This window comes from Cydia strobilella, chromosome 3, assembly GCF_947568885.1.
Source record: "Cydia strobilella chromosome 3, ilCydStro3.1, whole genome shotgun sequence".
In the NCBI taxonomy this organism is placed as follows: Eukaryota; Metazoa; Arthropoda; class Insecta; order Lepidoptera; family Tortricidae; genus Cydia; species Cydia strobilella.
In genome coordinates this window covers 21804104-21819759 of record NC_086043.1, presented here as the reverse complement: position 1 = coordinate 21819759, position 15656 = coordinate 21804104, and the positions used below count along the sequence as shown (strand labels likewise).

At 35.7% G+C, this 15656-nt stretch overlaps 1 protein-coding gene across 1 annotated transcript in view; it reads left to right on the top strand.

Moving 5' to 3' along the window:
* Nucleotides 1-15656, top strand: part of LOC134756102 (phospholipid scramblase 3-like) — a 455878-nt gene that overhangs the window by 269712 nt on the left and 170510 nt on the right. The window lies entirely within an intron of this gene.

Sequence of the window (15656 nt, the reverse complement as noted above, 5' to 3'; positions counted from 1 at the left end):
GTAATGGTTATGATATTATCAGACATTGAAATCGCTGACGTTGATTGGTAAATAGAAAATTAAGTGAAAATGTGATAATCATCAAGGTCGTACCAAAACCCGTACAAAAATTAATACGAGTTGTAAGTTTCAATCGGATTCCTTATTACAGCGAGATAACGAGGAATATTGACCTGTCGTTCCGTGTGTCTAGTGTGAGTTACAAGTGGTTGGTGTAAATAAATATTTGGGGACAATCTTACACAGATCAACCTAGCCCCAACTTAGTTGCAAAGCTTGTACTATGGGTACTAGGCGACGATATACATACATATATAGATCAATAATTATACATACTACATAACTAACATACATCAGGAACAAATATTCGTGATGAACAGACAAATAAATGCCCTTACCGGGACCTCCTGTTTCGTGATCCTGCGGTCACTACCGAATAGGCTAAGAGGCCGTTTAAATCTTAACCGGTTGGATATTCCGCAGTTAAAATATTCGTTGGAAAAATATAGGTATTGTTGGTGTATCACCAAATCGTTTCTAATAATAATTGGAAAGCATATACTGTATGTCATATCGATATGAGTGATAGGGAGTAGAATCATGAAAATAATAGTTATTTACGATACAAGTGCGGAAAAGAGGAAATTCGAAACGAGTGGCGATAAATTAAAACACGACCGCAGGGAGTGTTTTAAATCGACACGAGTTGCGAATTACCTATTCGCACGTGTATCGTACAAAGTTTTACAGTACATATGGCCCTTTAAACTTTCGACATATGCACGAAAAGTGCTATTTGACGCACTAGTGCGAGAAAGTAGCACCATATGTACTGTAAAAGATATTTTTATTCCTTCATTTAATTTATTCGGTAATTAGTTATGTTAATATTCAGAGTATTAAGCATTATTAAGGCTACTATGGGACTAGGTCGGTTGGTGTAAGATTGTCCTATAATATTTAAATACTTATATATAAAATCGTAAAAAGTCTCAAAGGACACGTGATATGTCCCCACACGCGTTTTGCCCAAACGTCAACCGTAAGCTAATCTAATAACTACCCTCAGTAAAATTAACACCCCTCGCTCTGACGTTCCCAGGAACCTTACACCCCTAACCACAAGCGCGTAACTTAATGCTTCGAATATTTTGGAAATTACAGATTCTACACTACCGTTAGGCACAAACTGATGAGAATTAGATATTAAAATGGGTGTCTAGGTAATTTAAGCAAGTGTTAAAAATAGAAAGAAAACTTTTGCTAAGTAGGCTTTTCTTCGGAAATATTATGAGAATGTAGAATTTTATTAGGTATGAAAAATCGCTTATAATAAGTAATTAATTTATAATTGTTAACTGTGTGTTTAGAGTCTAATATAACCTGTATGTTAATTAACTGTGTAAACTTTAGACAGTTAATTAACATACAGGTAAGCAAGTACAGTCAACATGAGTATGATCCTCAGTTGATAATCAAAACAATTTTCAGTGCGTGATTTTATTATCAAATCTATACACATTTTTAAATATTGTTGACAAAATACTAACTATACGAGACCTTGGCAGATTAATAAATAATAATAAATATTTTAGGACAATTTTACACAAATCGATAGGTCGATCGGGATTAGGGTCCCTCATCATCATCATCATCATCATCATATCAGCCTTCTATCGCCCACTGCTGAGCATAGGCCTCTCCTCGCGTACGCCACTTATCCCGGTCCTGAGCCAATCTCATTCAGAAGTGATTAGGGTCCCACCAGTACCTAAGTTCAGTTAGGATTGTGTTGAGCCCACAATATATAATATCTATTATGCTAAACTTAAGCCTAGTCAAAGAGCCCCCCCCCCCCCCGAGTTGTCCCTGGCGCAAAGGTGCCCATCACACTAGCCGCGTTACCACTATAGATATTATATATATCGCCATCTAGTAGTATATACCCAAAGTCAACTGTACTATTCGCATGGATACAAGTCGGGTTTTGTTAAAATTAATTGAAGTATGTTTCATGGAATGCTGCCTTTCCAATACGACAATAATTAATGTTGACTTTATTTTTGGTAAATTGTGCTTCCAAAATGTTTCGTATATGTTTTACGAGTGAGGGTTTTCATGATTTTGTATAACATATTTTGTACCTAAACCTAATTAGTCGTACTTGTTGCTCATGAAATACGGCGTTTTGTTAACAAAAGATTTCCTTTGGCAAGATTGGTCTTTAGGACCCAAGGATGGATTTAAGAAGTGGAGCCACGAAGATTTTTTATATTTTATTTGTGGGAGGGGGGGAGGGGGGGGGGCTCAACTTTATCTTGATATATATATCATTTAAGCTACTAGGCCAAATTTGGTATCGTTTTTGTATAAATCGGGGATGCAGAATTCATTTATGGTATCATATTGACACCATTTCGAAGTAAAAACATATAAAAAATATGAAAAAACAAAAACTGAACCAATTTAGTTAAAATTTGGTTTAAAGATAGTTTGAGTCCCGGGGAACAACATAGCGTAGTTTTTATCCTTTAAGGGTGTGAAAAGACAGGAGGAATTTAATTTTGTATGGGATATATATAACCGCTGAACCAATTTAGATGAAATCTAAGTCTTCATCTCATATTTAGTTAAAAATGATACTAAACTTGACTTAGTACCTAAACTTTTTTATTAACCTTAGACCACGATACCGAATAGTATACGTATCACATGTTAGATCAGTATACCAAGCAAGGTTATTGAACAATATAGTTCTGTGTTCAATACTTTGTTCGTGTTCTATACCTACTTTGTGTAGTTATCACATTTTGCTGTGACTTATTTTTCAAAAGTGTTTTTCAATAAAAAGACACGTCAAGATTGTTTACCCTTTTTATAATGCTAAAAAAACTAAGTATAAAGGGGGCCTAAGTGACAACTGTTTTTAGAAAACGTCAATTGATACTGAAATAAATCAAAACTATAATGATAGATGATGCGAACTTACTTCTGTTATCATTATCAACTTTTAGTAAATCGATAATCGCTATATTATCGATGCTTCTTCTGTTTAGTTATCGAAGACAATTAAAGCAAAAATGACTTGGTCCTTCTTTTTAAATAAATCGGGAAACACATTAAAAAAGAAACCTACCATTTGTGAATCTTTCCTTTTAAGATTATGAAGTCGATTTTAAAATAGAAAACCTGTTGACTAACTTCACACCTCAGCATCATTTTAATAAGGCTATCCACACTAATATTATAAATGCGAAAGTCTGTCTGTCTGTCTGTCTGTGTGTTACCTCTTCACGCTTAAACCGCTGAACCGATTTAGTTGAAATTTGGCGTAGAGATAGTTTGAGTCCCGGGGAAGGACGTAGGATAGTTTTATCCCGAAAATCATCCCTTAAGAGGGTGAAAAGCGGGGTGGAATCATGGTGGAATTGAGATAATGAGTTGCCTAATATTTGTGTGCATATTATGCTCAAATTAAATGATTGCTATAAGACTTTCTCCAGGCGCTATTCTTACTCTAGTCCATACAGACGAAGTCGCGGGCAAAAGCTAGTATTCTATAATAGGAAGGCTTCAGCGCTTGCCAAGTGCAGTGTAGACCACGGCTTTGAATTATTCATACGGAGTAAGCCCTTAGGGAAGGGTGGAAGATATAGGGTATTAAGTACGTGTCGGTATCTGTAAATAGTTCTTGTATATTGGCTAATAAAAGTAAGCCTATTTCACTATTGCTGTCTTGCAATTTAGTGGGTGAATAGAACAAATGGTGAATAATTGGAATTAAAGCACAGGTTAAAGATATTGAAATAAGAATTAATTAAATTGGCATTTTGCATATCTATAAAGCAGGCTTATTATTGTGTATGGTGTATGGATATTCCTTAAGTGCATTAGCTAAGTATAAACTCGTATATATACTGGCTAGGGAACAAATCAAATTATTTAATTAAAAAAATTGTTTTTTTTTTTTTAAGTAGTCACATTACTATATATAAATTTTAAACTGTAATAGAAGAAAAAGTGACCAAGTCCACCGGTGGCCGAGGCGGGAATCGAACCCGCGTCTTCAGCTTACGCGGCTAACGTCCTAACCACTAGACCACCCGCCGCTCCACCTCCACCCCACCCATCCGCGGCTGTGTGACCGGGTGGTCTAGTGGTTAGGACGTTAGCCGCGTAAGCTGAAGACGCGGGTTCGATTCCCGCCTCGGCCACCGGTGGACTTGGTCACTTTTTCTTTAGTGTATGATATCTATTACAGTTTATAATTATATATATACAACTTTATGTCCTATCCGTTACTAATGACGATTTTATCACAGTTTTAAATTTTATATTTTAGATATTTAATTCCGTATTTGTGGTCTCAATAAATTCAATTTATTCATTTCGATACCTATTTAAAAAAAAACTATTAAATTAAAAAAAGTTTCTACGCAAAAAGATTAATAATAAAGAAACAACCCTTAAAAAGTAAAAAAAAAAATATCAGTTGAGATTTCCAACTGCGGGATCGATTTATATCAAACATATAGTTGGTCAAACGAAATTGGCAGTAAATAAGAACCAAAAAAACTATAGGCATCCTTTTTTTTGGGTACTAGTACTAGTGTAAGACTCTTTGTTCTGTTAGTATGATTATCTCTGTCTATGTTTGAAATGAGACAGTCCTTTGACAAACTATAGCTAAGAACCACTGAACTCGCTTTCGCGTAAAAAACCGCATCCACTGACGGGCTGTCGATCACCTGTTGCGTTCATTCAGTCCAATTCCCTGGAGTTGGAACCGCAGGTCATTATTCCGGTGGCATTCCCACACTATTCCCCTCAAATCTTCTCGTTTACTTACAGAAAGACATATTTAAGTTGTCTAAGTACCTACCTATATACCTAAATAGATACGCATCGAAATAAACCAATCTCAGAAATAATAGTTTTCATTTGCGAACTCAAACAAAGTGGAGTGTTTGAGTTAGCAAATTAAAACTATATAATCTCGCCAAAGGTGAACTTCGCCCTACTCAGGCGATTTCGTGTTTTTTTCACTAACTTCATTGTATAAGTAAGATTAAAGCGTTCGATATAACCATTCACTTTTCACCATTATGTGAAAGTGAAAAGCTAACAAAGGCTATCACAAATTGTATTTTTAATTTATGACAGTGCTCGAGCTAAGTTTTTAAGTGGGTAGATATTTATTTGTGTTAATCGTATGTTGAACATATACACTAGGGAATAAACAATGTGAATTCTAATCTGAAACTGTGAATATAATATGTAATAAATGCATATGTCGAAAGTTTAAAGGGCCATATGTACTGTAAAACGTTGTATGATACACGTGCGAAAAGGTAATTCGCAACTCGTGTCGATTTAAAACACTCCCTGCGGTGTGCTGCAGTCGTGTTTTAATTTATCGCCACTCGTTTCGAATTTCCTCTTTTCCGCACTTGTATCGTAAATAATTATTTATTTGTTCACTTAAAAAATTAATTTGCTGTATAACACTTTAAACTCTCGTGTTTTGTACACCTTTTTAGTGCCATAAACAGGTCTACCGCGATATAATTTGATTCATTATTTTAACCTTAAATTCGACGTTTCAACTGGGCCACCAGCTGTTAGGTTGCTGCTGTCACGGATGACTGACTTCCACACAAAATCGCTGCCCCAATATTACAGGGTTCTATGTAACATTTTCAAGATAGTTAAAATTCGACTTAATGTCACTATGATAAAGTTCAAATTTCAGTTAGATAAAAGTGAAACATAGAACCCTGTAATATTGGGCCAGCGAAATGTCCACGGGGGTAAACATAAATAATATTAAACTACCCGAAAAAAGTTTATAAAAATATTTATTGTAACATAAAACATAAATAACTGACCAAATGCGAGTCGGACTCGCCCACCGAGGATACCGTACATTTTTTTTCTAACAATTTTTTAATTTTCATATTTTTCCTGTACTATGATTAAGATGATATTACTTGCAAAATTTTATAGTTCTAGGTCAACGGGAAGTACCCTATAAATTTTGATTCCTTTGAGTGTGTCGAAATATATGTTTTTTTACGTCATAAACGGCCGTATCTTATTTTACGTAAACTTTGAAATTTGATTTTTTCACAGCTTCAAGGGGCTGTAGTCCTGAGTATATGGTTTTAATTCGCGTTCCCGAGATAAGGGTCTTGACAGACAGACGGACGGACGGAAAACAAAGAGATCCTATAAGGGTTCCGTTCTTTCCTTTTAAGGTACGGAACCCTACATTAAAAAAGCATTATCATGTCGAGCTCTAAGTTTACCTTGCCCGTATATACAACACAGGGTAATGTCACGAGTAATCTTTAACACGTGTAGCATAGGCCCTCCTCAAGGTTAATTAATTCAAACATTCGATGGAATAGTAAAGTTTTCCCGGTTTCCTCACGCAGCTCGCGTTTACCACGAGGGGAAGGCACGTGCTACTAACGGCCTGATTCCAACTTTAACATACGTCAAAAATTTGTTAAAGATACGACATTGATTGGATATGATCAAAGATAGATATAACTCCGTAATAGATGGATACAGTCTAAGGAAAAAACGTGTCTCGAAAATCACGAAAATTTGATTCACGATCAGATGGCGCCACTAGTTTTGGCCTACACTCGTATAGAGGGCGTTGACTGTTTCATTTGTTATTTATAATTTTAACGCATACCAGTGAAAGAACATGGGTCTAAATCATATTAAAATAATTAATGCAAATAAAAAAAACATTTATCCATATTTAAATACATTTTATCGTATTTTTATAAATATTTATTTTTAGTTTTAAAGTGTGTCGACAGATGGCAGTGAATTTACTGGGGTTACAAAATTTACTATGACAGTACCGCTCTAGTATAAGTTACTCTATGATATGATATATAGGTATAATTAGCGGCAGTGCCACGTAGCCTAGCCAAAACGGCTAAATCTATACTCAAAAATTGGCTTATTGAGCGGCCGTTTTATAGTGTCGAAGAATATCTGACCTCAAAATATGTATAAATAAGTTGTGTAACAAACCTTAATAACATTAATAATAATATTTAAGTAATAATGCTGTGATAATAGTAATTGAATTCATCCATTTCCGAAATGTACATAAATCTTGACCTGGGCCCCGTTTATCAAAAGCTTGTAGCTTGTAATACAAGTGGAAGTCCCTTTCTAACAAAAGCTGTCAAAAAGGGACTTCCACTTGTATTACAAGCTACAAGCTTTTGATAAACGGGCCGTTGTAATTTATATTACCAATAAAGTATGAGTATGAGTATGTCAGTGACAAAAGTGACGTTTCTTAAAACATAAACGTCACTTTTGACTGACATATCCTATCCATAATCTTAATTATTGAAGTATTTTAAAGGTATAACCATGTGTCCAGTATGGCTAAGATGGTCAGTTTTTGATCACCTGTCATCATGCCTATCACGTTCTAACAAGTATGTAAGTGCGAAAGTGACGCATGACATGACAAGTGACAAAAGCGACCATGATATGACATTTCGGCCTGCGTTTCTTCAAACAGAAACGTCACTTTTGACACTGACATACCCAATCCGGGGTCCCTTTGACATAATTATTGAAAGTCATAATGTAATGATTGGCATATTATCATTAGTCATAATTCTGAAACCGTTAACTTTTCAGGATTTTCCTCGGGTTATCCTATAGATAGGTTAGGTTTGTTTTATGGCAATCCTGAAAATTTACGCGTTTCTGAGAAAAACTAAATTATGACTAACGAAAATGTGGACAAACAATACATTATGATGAAATAAAACTATGAAAACGGATTATATCGCGTATATTGAATTTATAATACATCCCGATGTTTCGAACCCTTTACAGCGTTCGTGGTCAAGTCAACGGGTGACATTATGAATACATTATGACTTAAAACTATATGGGAAACAATAGAGACCCATCTAATCCATATCGTATCTAGACGTAATATTTGACGTATCTTAAGGTTCGAATCGGGCCGATAATTTTGGTAATAACACGATTCACTGGCTTAACTTGTGAAAGTAATTAGTGAGTTTTGGTTGTCACCTGACGATATAGGGAGTGAAATTGAAGGATTAGTTTAGTTTGTATTTAAGGCCCACTTGCTCCATCCCACTAACCTAAGCGGTTAAACCGTTAACCCAGTGCCAAATTGTACTGGTAACCATGGTAACTCCAGGTTTAACCGGTTAACCCGGGTTAGTCACTAACCCGGGGTTAAGCGGTTAAACCGTTAACCCAGTGTCTAATTGTACTGGTAACCATGGTAACTTCAGGTTTAACCGGTTAACCCGGGTTAGTGGAATGTTGCAAGTGGCCCTAAGTGTTGCTAAAATGTACCCCGTGGATTAAGTCGCATGAAAAACCTAGTATAATAAACAAACATTCGGGCCAATTCGAACAATGATCTAGATATCAACTAGATATCCACTAGATATGAAACAGAAACGATAACGAGATATTTAAGAAAGACATGTCAAATTTGACATTTCCGCGATTCCGAATGTCCTCTTGAATGATCTCTTTAATTTAGACATCCAATGGATATCTAATGGATATCCCAAAACGTCACAATAATTGTAACGTGAAATGACAATTGGTTTCTGGAATCCAACTGCAAAAGATAACTAGATGAGAACTAAGCTATAACGTATCTATTGGATCTGGTATTGTTCTCGTAATTATCACGTTGTTCGAATTGACCGGTAAGATAATTTCAATACGCGTGCGGCTACACGTTTGTGGTCACGGGTTAGATCGCAATCTTGAATTTATTTATTGGTTTTATATAATATTTCTACCCACAGAGCAGGCACGTGTTATGAATCGTATCGTTTTGCGTACGTCACGATGTCTGGACTACAACTTGGGGTCCTAATGCTCTAAGTCTATAAGGCAGAGGGAATATATTTCCCACCTGATATTTCAAAGTGATAGGGTTCAATTTTGCATAATTCCTGACTCCCTTATGGCTTATATGAGGGTTAACTTTTAAAAGAGCTATGCAAAAGACTGGTCGACTTCACTGGCGACCGAAGAGCTGGTAGCTTTCTCACGTAAATAATTGTTGAAATAGGAAAAAGTCAAACGTAGATATTTAGCTATACATAAAAATATGTGAATATGTTTTCCATAATGTCAATATTCAGAGCGGAAACGTCAGTATAGAGAAGCGGCCGTGCCCTTTCCTCTCAGCAAATTGTTAAACCCGGGTCTCGTGTTTTTAGCAAATGAAGGCTTCAGAGAAGGTTACGTCAATCACGTAGCACGCAGCACGTAGCCGTAGCAGGCTAGCGTAGCAGTGCTACGGGCTACGGTTTTATTCAATATACTAGAATCTAGCGATAAGGACCAATCGATTAGTACTACCTATATTAATGAAAATTTGTCATCTAATAAATATTATTAATATAGTAATCTCTCTCTCTCTCTCTCTTTGCCTAGCCACGTCCCATTTCATTTGGGGTCGGCTCTCCTCGTCAATCTTCGCCACACTCTTTGGTTCTGGGTCGTCGTGTCGTTGATTTGGGCTTTCTTTAGGTCATTGTTGATGACAGACATCCAAGTTTGAAGGGGTCTACCGGGATTCCTCGGACCGGTGTTTATACTGAGGACCTTTCTGGTCATATGATCCTCGGGTCTCCTCATTACGTGTCCATACCACCTTAGACGGGTTTCGGCGAGTTTCTCCTCAATGGGTCTGACTTTAAAACTGCCACGGATGAACTCATTATTAATATAGTAATCGATGAATTTCATCAAAAATAACTTTTGTCCAAAAATAGTAGTTTATGTAACTGCTAAGTAAAGAAAGGTATTAAAATATAGGTAAAAAACTTAGGTACCTATAACATATAGTTTGCCAACTCATTGTTTGCTTATCTTTCAAATTCGATTATTCCTGTCCACTTATGATTCTATTGTCATGATAAGAGTCAATTGTCAATTTCGAGTAATTGTCTCCGTGTTTTTTGCGTTGTTCAGGAATATACTATACAGGGTGGCTAAAAAGTAAGTTAATTCCCCTTAGACTTATATTGACCGGGATATAGACCGTGATTACCTTTTGTATTATTTAAAAACCAGTGGTATCCGAATCAAACACGCGTAGTGACACCGTGAGTGTAGTGTGTTTGGACAGACCAACGAGTGTGAACGCGACCGGACCAACAAGTGTGAATGCGACCGTTGGTAACGTTGAAAGTGAACGCAGCCGACGCGCAAGAATGAGGGTAGACAGAGCGCTGTCTACACAACTTTGACACCCACCCGCTATCTTCAGTCACCCGTGAACATGATGCATGTAACTGCGTCGAAATATCGGGAGCTCACAAATAATACAAAAGGTAATCACGGTCTATATCCCGGTCAATATAAGTCTAGTGAAACTAACCGTGAATCATTCAAAACTTTAATTCCCGTTGCCAGGGAGGTTTTGGGATTATACTGAGCAACTTTTACTATGGGACCAACCCCGAAATCGCGAGAAAAAATTTGGCTGACGGGAATGCACTTATTTTTTAGCCACCGTGTATAATAAATTGACCATGTAAGTAAATTTAAAAACGTCTAATTTTAATTCAAATCAATATGGCACCATTTCCTAAACTCTGTAGAGTACGACCATTGCATATTCAAACGAAAAACAGTTTTGTGTAGTTTGTACAAATATATCCAAGAAAAAAATATCACCAATAAATACATCTAACCGAAAAACATGTATAACATTTATCAAGTTGAATCAAGAGACATATTGATTAAAATTCAAATTCGATGTTTTAAATTTAAATTTTGGCTGTCTTGTGTCGGAGGCAAAGAGGATATAAGATAGAGCGGTACTGTCATAGTAAATTTGGTAACCACTGTAAATTCACTGCCATCTATCGACGCACTTTAAAACTAAAAATGGAGATTTATAAAAATACGATAAAATGTATTTAAATAAGGATAAATGTTTTTTTTATTTGATTTTAATTATTTTTATATGATTTTGATCCATGTTCTTTCACTGATATGTGTTAAAATTATAAATAACAAACGAAACCGTTAACGCCCTCTATACGAGAGTAGGCCAAAACTAGTGGTGCCATCTGATTGAGAATCAAATTTTCGTGATTTTCGAGGCACGTTTTTTCCTTAGACTGTATCCATCTATTACAGAGTTATATTTATCTTTGGTCGGAGGCCAAGTCTCATTTTGGGTCGCTGAGCCAACGGAGTAAGTAAGTAAGTAAATTTAAATTATATTTAAAAACTTTACTTAATCCCTTTTTGCCTGTGTGCGTGTACAATTTGCACAAACACACATAAACATAAATAGTTATAAATTGTAATAGATGACATATATTAAAGAAAAAAATAGTCTTACAAAGACGGCATATATAGTCGAGAAATTGTGACGGGTACCGCCGTGACGAGGTGGCCTAGGGGTTCATGGCGTTAGCCGCGATAGCTAAAGATGCCGGTTCGAATCCGGCCTTCACCACTGGAGGACTTCGTCAGTTTTTAGGGTTCCGTACCCAAAGGGTAAAAACGGGACCCTATTAAAGACTCCGCTGTCAGTCTGTCTGTCTGTCTGTCACCAGGCTGTATCTCATGAACCATGATAGCTAGACAGTTGAAATTTTCACAGATGACGTATTTCTGTTGCAGCTATAAATACTAAAAAGTACGGAACCCTCGGTGCGCGAGTCCGCCTCGCACTTGGCCGGTTTTTTCTTTAATATATGACATTTATTACAATTTATATATAGTAGTGTAACTACTTAGAAAAACACAAATCAAAATATTTTATAAAATAAAATAAAACTATGAAAACGGATTATATCGCGTATATTGAATTTATAATACATCCCGACGTTTCGAACCCTTTACAGCGTTCGTGGTCAACGGGTGACTGAGGAAAAAATTACAAAGTGCAAAAATACCCACATACTAAAAATAATGAACAATCATAGACTATAAACTTTAAGGCTGGTTGTACATGCAAAATCGGTTCATAAGGCTAGTAATTAGTATTAGTAGTTTTTTGTAATTTTTTCCTCAGTCACCCGTTGACCACGAACGCTGTAAAGGGTTCGAAACGTCGGGACGTATTATAAATTCAATATACGCGATTTAATCCGTTTTCATAGTTTTATTTCATGAGTAACTATCGCGGTAACCGAAGACAATATTATTTACTAAAATAATTTGATTTGTCTCCAAAGTTGTTCATAAATAGTTACTTATACAAGTGTGGGTTTGAAACGAATGAAATTAGTTTATAAAAATAAACTTACGAAGGTTTCCAAGACAATCTGTTACGGTCAGACAGCATCTGGCTGTGAAAGCTCAATACAATCGAGATTAAAGTTTACGTAAATACGACCTCGTTTCCAGGAGATTCAGAGTAATTAAACTAGTAATTATAAAGAAAATATATGATATATGAATAAAGAAAATGTGTATATTAACTGTGTCTGTACACTGTTCGGCGAAGTAAATCTAATAATACAAAACCGGCCACGTGCGAGTCGGACTCGCGTACGGAGGGTTCCGTACCATTACGCAAAAAAATCGAGTTTCTTGTATGGGAGCTACACTTATAAAAAATAAATAAAAAAAAGCCTTTTATTTCCCGCTAAATTATTACAGATACATTATTAACGATTTCTTGCTTTATGATGGTTAGTAAAAAAAATTTTCTTTTTTTTTTGCTTAAATACTAGTTTTTGGTTGTTAGTTGCTTAGGAGCTACACTTAAATATTTATTTAATTCTGCTTTTAGTATTGTTATATGTACCTATATAGCGGCAACAGAAATACATCATCTGTGAACATTTCAACTGTCTAGCTATCACGGTTGATAAGATACAGCCTGGTGATAGACAGATGGACAGACAAAACATCTATCCACATCAGAATGCCTAGCCAAGATGTCAATCGTTTGCGGTACGACAACGAAACGCTATCTGTTACTCTTTCGCAGTAATTTGTAAGAGTGATAGAGACAGAAATCGAAAATTGGCATTTTGGCTAGGCCCCCTGATCAGCCACATACATCTATAGTTTATACAGGTAATCTGCTTGTGGCAGGCGCTAGGCTAAGTGGGTCACCTGGCGAAGGTCGATCTGATAACCAGATCGATGCCAGAAGGGTTCACCTAGTCACTAACAAGGTGCAGCTTTCACTAATAAATGAAGTACTAACTATGAGTTTGTTCCCCGTGTGCGTTTCTGCTAACTCTTTGAACTCTTTAAATTTTTCTAAGACTTCGCTCTTGCATTTCAGCAGGTAATCTCGACTGTATCGGGAGTAATCGTCGATGAATGTGACGAAGTACTTGTTTCCGCTAATTGTAGGCGTTCGGATAGGTCCACAAACGTCAGAATGAACAATTTGTAAGCGTTCAGTCGTTCTTTGAGTTGTTTTTTTTATTATGTAAATGTGAGATTTTTAGTAGTTTTGTACGGAGCACTAAAAATTTAAATACCTAACTATTGGTGCTCTCTTATGATATTGATAATATCAATGGAAATAGCGGTTGACGTAACTGGTGACCGAAAAGCTGGCGGCTTCCACGCACAACGTATCAGCATTGCGATACAGCGAGGAAATGGCGCCAGCATCCTTGGTACATGCCTCAAGGGCCCATTATAGATTTAAGATAGTTATTAAGAGTCTTGGGCAAGCTCGGCCGAATTTCACCTTCCCATACAAACGGAGTTTCGTTCTCATTTTAAAAATACGTGTTGGATTGTAATGACACTGCACATACAATGGCATGAGCTATATCAAGGTCTGTAATTAGTTTATATAGCTCCAAAATATTTAGATCAGTACGGTTTTTACTCACTATTATTTAGTCGCTTTTGGCGACATGTTTCGGATTCTTTGGGAATCCTTCCTCAGGCACGAGTGTCCGCGGCGGTTGTACGTCGTGCACTCTAAAAATAATAGTGAGTAAAAACCGTACTGATCTAAATATTTAGAAATATGTCTCACGATAGTTTAAGTGCGATTATATAGCTCCAGTTTATAAAACAAACGAAATAAATAAATAAATAGAGCAATAACAACTTTTGTATGAAAAACTTAAATTCGCTGTATTTTTTAACTATGTTATCTAAAGCTACATAAACTAATTACAGACATAGATATACCTTATCCTATTGTAAATACAAAGTTTCAGAGCAATCTAGCTAGTTGTTTTAAAATGAGAGCGTAACTACGTTTGTATGGAAAACCGAGCTTGCCGAGGACCCTTGCGGGGGACTTAGTAGTACGACTGGGTCACTAGGTATATCTTTTATGTAAATAAATGCTATTCATTGAAATACCTATAAAATGATAATATAAATTTTATAATTATTAGGTATATTTACTTGCTTATTACCTGTCGAAACTGTATGCTTAATTGCATACTATTTAGGTACCTCTATTTGTTTGTATGTCCATAGCTATGTCTGTGAAGGCCTGAAATCAAAGTCACCCCACATTGCACAAAAATCCGGTCAACACCATTAGTGGATAACTTGGGTGCGGCAGCTCCAAGATTAAAGGTCTCAACCGACAATAGATCTAATGTATTTTATTACATTTTTGTCGTAAAAGTAAAGCTTTTTATCAAATGGTTTTGTCTATTCGGATTTTGTATGGAGAGCAGTGAACCTTGCTTGATCGAAGGTGTTAGAACACTTAAAAAGTGGATTAGGTGAAGCGTCCGTCAATACATTTGTTTGGGCTCAATACTTTAGAAATATTGAGGTTATGTTTTACACATTAATGTGTCACCAAATTAACTTTTCTCTACACACTTATCTGTTTGATACGAGAATCTGTTTTAATTGTCGGGAGTCGTGGGAGTAAGTATCTTGTTATAGAGAACACACTAATGTGTATAATCTAAATCCTTAAATCGCTAATGATGACAGCATTTAATTTACAAATCATAGCAAACCAGTAGGTTAAGTTAGGTTAAAATATGATCTTTTTTTATTATTATGTACATTTTATCTCTGACACCTACAGACTTTTACATCTCTAAACAATAGTATAGTTTTTATTAGGTTTTTTTTTTCTTGTGTAATTTAACATTTATATTTATGTAATTGTTTTTTGTAATTTTGGGTTAATTGTATTGTTTGTAAAAATTGACATGTAAAAGTGCCCCTGTGGCCTATTTGCTGAATAAATGTTTGATGTTTGAAAAACATTTTAAATAATATATATTTAATTATTTATTTATTTAAAATTTAAATCAGGCAACAAGGCCCATATCACAAATACCTTACAGACTAACATACATATAAATGTATACAGGGTATCCTTAGCCATTGGACAAAGACGAAATGTACATATGCATTAGGGTATTTAGAATCAGTATACCAAGTATCATAACAACCGGTGTAGCGGTTACGAAGAAATTAACACATTACGATTTTTTACATTGGAGCAGCCTGTATGTTTTAATAGCTCCTGAGCTAATAAATAGTATGAAACCTTCGACCTTATTGATTATCTTTTTTATTTATGACATTAATAAGATTCTGACTTATGACAAATGTCATCTTGCCGCATATTTTCAAACAAGTTGTCAAAAACACTGCCAGTGATTAATACAGCTGTTTCC